This window comes from Lemur catta, chromosome 1 (genome assembly GCF_020740605.2).
Source record: "Lemur catta isolate mLemCat1 chromosome 1, mLemCat1.pri, whole genome shotgun sequence".
Classification (NCBI taxonomy): Eukaryota; Metazoa; Chordata; class Mammalia; order Primates; family Lemuridae; genus Lemur; species Lemur catta.
In genome coordinates this window covers 238,701,774-238,707,154 of record NC_059128.1, presented here as the reverse complement: position 1 = coordinate 238,707,154, position 5,381 = coordinate 238,701,774, and the positions used below count along the sequence as shown (strand labels likewise).

Genomic DNA, 5,381 nt, shown 5'->3' with positions numbered 1-5,381 from the left:
GGACACGGGATTAGGACTTGGCTGCGAGTGTTGGGAGGGGCAGGTGGGCACAGGTGGGGGTGGGCCAGTTGAGTCAGCAGCAGCCTCCAGAGAGCACATAGTTTTGGGATGGGTAGAGAGGAGGGACAGGAGAGAGGAGCCGCGGCAGGGGCTCAGAGCTTCAGGGTCTGCGTTGGCTTTTCGTTCTCTTGTGCCGCGGGCTAGTCCTGTTCTCTTAAGAGAGGCGGACAGTGTTAGTTCTCCAGACTTACCGCACTGTTTGGAGAGGCCTGGGGCTAAGGATGGGCGGGGCGGCAGGCGAGCAGCAGGCGCGGGGGAGTCATCCCTTGCTCCGGGCGTCTTCCCGGATCTTCCAGAACACCAGGCTCAGGCAGGCAGCGGCGTCCTCATTGGAGCTGTGTCCGTCCACGTTGTCCTGGATGATCTGTTTGAGGTAGCTGGCAGCGAGATTCCGCAGGGAACGCTTGTAGGGGAGGCCCAGGTAGTGGGGGAAGAGCACAGACGTGTCCACCACGGTGCTGTGGATGACCTTCAGGGCCAGCAGGTCGCTCTCCAGGCTGTGTCCGATGAGGATGGTGTCTGCGCTGAACATGCTCAGCAGCACTGCCTGGACGTCCCGCAGCCGGACGCTTGTGTTGGCGAGGTCAGCCTCCGTCACCCCCGAAAACCTGGTGTTATAGTCGACGATCTCGTTGAGGGGCTTGACGAAGGTGTCATAAACCACTTGCATCTCTGCGTTGACCACCGTGACACGGGTCACCTCCAGGCCGTACGTGGTGTACGACATCTCACAGTCCAGGGCGTAGATTCCTGGGTGGGCGTCTTCCGAGAGTTCCTTCTTGAAGGTCTTCACGAAACCTTCCAGGTTGTCCTTCCGGCCGTCCCGCACGTGTTGCTTTGCGACCTGACAGCCCGCAGAGCCGGGGCCGGCCAAGCAGCACGTGTACCGTGTCTCCCTGCGTCCTGCCGCTGGGTTCTGGCGGAGCCGCCCCCAGTGGTACCGACACTGCTCATCGCGGACGCAGCGGCCGGAGGAGGACACCAGGTACTCAGTGCCGCAGCGGCAGCAGACCCTGCAGGAGCCCCGGGGCTGCCGCTTCTTGGCGGTGAATATGACGGCGCCCCTTGGCCGCCTGGGGTGCGGGAAGGGGTAGCCGTTCTCCTTCAGCTGGTCCTCCGTGAGCAGGTACTCCTTCAGGCGGCTGTATAGGGCGACCCTGTTGAGCCCGGGCACGGCGCTGGGGACCAGGCCTCGCAGCTTCCTAAGGGTGCTCCTGGCCACATCCAGGTAGGCGTTCTTGCCGGGGCTGCGGTCGTAGGCCGCCCTCTCCTCGTTCAGCGCCTGCTCTACGGCCTCCTGGTTGGAGGCACAGAACTGCAGACACTCCTCGGTGAAGAGGAGGAGATAGCGCCGCCGGATGACGGTGGGTACTTTGTCCCCAAACTCCTTTAGGACAATGAGTTTCTTTAAACTCTGTGAGGACCCACTGGGAGCGACCGGCTTGGGAGTGACGGTGTTGGCGGGTTTGGAGGTTTGGGACGCCGTCTCGGGTAGCGTGCGTGTCTGCAGCGGCTGGCGGCCGGGCTCCGCACCACGGCAAGGCTGGCTGCCGCTGGCCGCCAGGGTCCTCTTGGCACCTGCGGGTGCTGTGACCAAGTAGGGTTTGGGGACGTGGGTGATCCTCTTTTTCTCGCCGGGTGCTGAGATGCGGAATGAAAAGGACTTCTCCGCCAGCTGCACGCTGGAGGGCAGGGGGCCTCTGGGGTTGCCCTTCCCTGCGGCTCCCTCCACAGCACTGGGGGTCCCCGTCGGAGGGGCTCTGCCGCCACCCTGGCGAGTCCGGCCCTCCTTTCCCTCAGCTGGCCACTGGGATGGCTGAAGGTGGCTTTTTCTTGGTCTCCTCCTGCCGCTCCTCTGCTTGACGGCTGCTGGCCTGTGAGCCCTTCCTGTCCACAAGTGGCTTCTCCACAGGCTGCCATCAGCTCCACAGGCCTGGGACCCGTTGGCCGGCGGCCCCTGTGCCTGCTGGGCGCGCAGGCAGCACATCTCCCGGGCAGTCAGGGGCCAGGCTGGGGGCGCTGCGGGACCCCTTCTTGGGCGGTTCGCCTGGATGATGGTAAATTCTGCGGCCTGGCTGCACCTCTGGGGCTGCCAGAGAGCTGAGGGGGGTGACTCCCTGGCCACCTCAGAAGCTTTGGGATGCCCTGGTGGGAACCAGCACGGTGCTGTGGCCTTCAACATCATGCTGCCGTGGCTCCTGGAGCGCCTGTCTGGCCCCACTCTGCCGAGCGCGGGCTGCGCTGAGTGCCAGCGCCGCGCTCTCGGTTTCAATATATAGGCAGAGGATGGGTGGGACTACCCGGGCCCCTGATTAGGTTGGCACTTAATCCATTCTAATGTAACCTAATCTGCCGAATCCAGCTTCGGAATCCGAAGGCCCTCCCCCAGGGCAGGGTCTGGTGATGGTATGGACGGGACTCCTGGTTGCTAACCTGAGAGCCAGGATCTCTGCTTTTCCTGTGCCAAGTCACTGTCGCTGCACACAGCGCACAGCAACTACTGCTGTCCCTGGACCTGAGGGGGAAACCGAGTCTCAGAGAGGTTGGCCAACCGGAGCCTGGACCTGGGCCAGGCAGCCTGCTGCACGCTGGAGGGCAGGGCGGTTCCGGAGCTGCCTCTCCCTGCTGTGCCCTCCCCAGCGCTGGGGATCCCCAGTGGAGGGGCTCGGCCGACACTCTGGCTGGTCGCGCCTCCCTTTCCCTGAGCTGGCCACTCAGGTGGCTGAAGATGGCTTTTTCTTGGTCCCTCCCGGCTGCTCCGCCTTATGCCTGTTGCTGGCCTGTCCATTAGGGGCTTCTCCACAGGCGGTCGTTGGCCTTTGTCCTTGGTCTTGTCTTTTTTTCCTGGCACCATTCTTGTGCCCAGGGGCTGGCGGGGGTCCCCCTCTTCTTTCTCCTGAGTGTTCCCTCCTGGGGGCAGCCCCAATCCTGTGAAGCCCTGGCTAGGGAGGAGGGCTTGGCGGGGGGCTCCCTGTCTGGGCTCTATGGGGGTGGCCCGAGGTCCCCCACACATGGCACTGCAGGACCTGAACCGTGGCGGCATCATCTTCAGAGTTGGACAACGCACTGTCGCAGCCACCAAAAGAGTCGCAGGGCTTCTTGAAGGCAGGCATGTAGGGCTTGCTGCAGCGGGAGCCTCTGGGCCACCTGGTGGCCCTCTCTTCTCGCTGGAGCTGGCCCTGGTGAGTCGCCGGCCGAGTAGCTGGAATACGGGTCGTCCTCCAGGTCAGTGGCTGGCTTGGAGTTGTCCACCACATACTTGCTGCCAGGGACAGGGCGGCTGTGCTGTCGGGGCTGACTCACAGCCTTGGGGACATACTCCAGGGCGCCGTCAGCCCCTCTGCCTGTGTCCGGGCCCTTCTCCAGGGATGCCAGTGAGTACCTGCCGCCCAGCTCAACAGGGGTGGCCAGCGGGGTGGGCTGGAAGCCCGAATCAGGGTTTAACAGGCCGCGGCCGCTGGAGTTGTGTCAAAGGCCCGCGGGAAGGTGTCCTCGTCCAGGCCCTCAGCGTTGCTGGCAGCGGGGGTCGCGGGGAGCCCAGGGGGAGCCTCGCCGAGCTGTACTGGCGGGCGGTCTCCAGCAGCTCCACTTCACTTAGCCCGGCCTCGATGGCCTGGTTGACTCGCTCCAGCTCCTACACATCCGAGCGTGGCTAGTCCCCGTGGCCCAGGGCACCATTCTCCCTCCGTTCGTGGGACTTGGGCAGCTCAGAGTTGTAGGGGTCCTCACTCAGCCCTTCGACTGCAAAAGCGACTCTGCAGATGGGATTAAATCTCCCTCGTTGATGGGGACATGAACAGACTGAGCTTTCTGGAAAGCAGATTTGTAACAATCCTGAGTTCAAATGTCGTGACCCTCAGACTCAGAATTCTAAGAATCCATCCCACGGAAACAGACATGCAGACGTGTCTCCTGCAGCACTCAGGGCAAAGTGGCCATAAGTACACAGCCCAGTGGCTTCCCCTCTCTGGGCCTCTGTTTCCCGGTTTCCTCATCTGCTGCCTGGGAACTCCTGCGGTTCGGGAAGTGGCAGATGCCCCCACCTCCCAGGGGCCCCAGCCGATAGGAGCAGTCAAAGGCCAGGGAAGAAGCCAGTGGAGTGTAGCCTGGTACCTGTTGCCCCAGGGCCCTGCCCTGGAGCCAGCCGGGCTCCCACACACACCCCGCCCCTCCCTGGCGCTGAGGTCACCGCTGCCCGCGCCTCACGGACCTCCAGCTGCCACCATCTTCACATCTGCGTATTCTTAAATTAGTTTCTGCCAACTTTCTCAGGCATTGTTTGACTAGGTCCCATTTTACTTCTGGAAGAGATTTAGGATATTCCTCATAAATTCAGATATTCTATACCTTCACACACAGGGACATGTCTTTTTATCATATAATTTCCAAGGTATCTATTTTTTCTACAATCATTGAAATAATTTTATATCCACTGTGTAAGTCCGCAGTCCTACCACGGTCTTGAGGCTTCCAGAATCTGTTCTATATTTGTAACAAAATCAGTTAATCAAAAATGCCTAGTGACCTACCAATGTTAATATAGCTCAGATCCCTAGAGAATAATCTCAAACCCTTTTGTGCATGCAAGTGATTATGCACACGTGAACACTGATATTTCTGTTAAATAACTCCATGCTGTTTGAAAAGGCTCTTAGGCTTCAAATGTGCACATTCTTTAGTTACATCACATCTCTTTAGCTGCTGCTTTTGCCATTAGGCCTCAAAGGAGTTTGTTAGCTTAGGTAAAATATTCTTCTGGGTCTAGGTCAATTCAAAGACAATTTGCTAATTGTTTATTTCCAGTCCACACTAGATAGGTATAAGTAAAGTTGTAGCAATATTTGACGTATTGTTAAACAGATTGCAAAACAATTCAGGTGTTGTAAAACTTTTGTGCTAAGTTATATATTAGTGCAAGTTACTAGTTGGGGGCAATAAGAACATGTATCTGTTGGAAATTAAACAGAAAAATGAAATATCAGTCTTTCCCCACAGATAGCTTGAGAAACACTGTCTTTGATTATAGTGGCTTGATCTGGGGATGGGATACACTATTCTGGCTTTGAATATTTTAATTCTATTAATATTTCCAAATATAAAATTGATGAAAAGTAAAAAATGGTGAAATGTGAGTATAAGAATAGTGGAGGGGAACAATAAGCTAAATCAAAATATGATATATAAACTGTGGATACAAATGGTTTGCCAGAATAGGCATTTTCTGAAGAGCTGTTAAATTTTTAATGTGTTATAAAATGAAATTGTAAAGTATTGGTTGAATCATTGTCTTCATAGCTCACTCATAATAGAATGCAATCTTA

General features: G+C 57.4%; 1 pseudogene; it reads right to left on the bottom strand.

The window, feature by feature from the left end:
- Positions 1 to 200: 200 nt before the first annotated feature.
- On the bottom strand, positions 201 to 3,959 carry LOC123648555 (annotated as a pseudogene).
- Between the last annotated feature and the right edge of the window lie 1,422 nt (positions 3,960 to 5,381).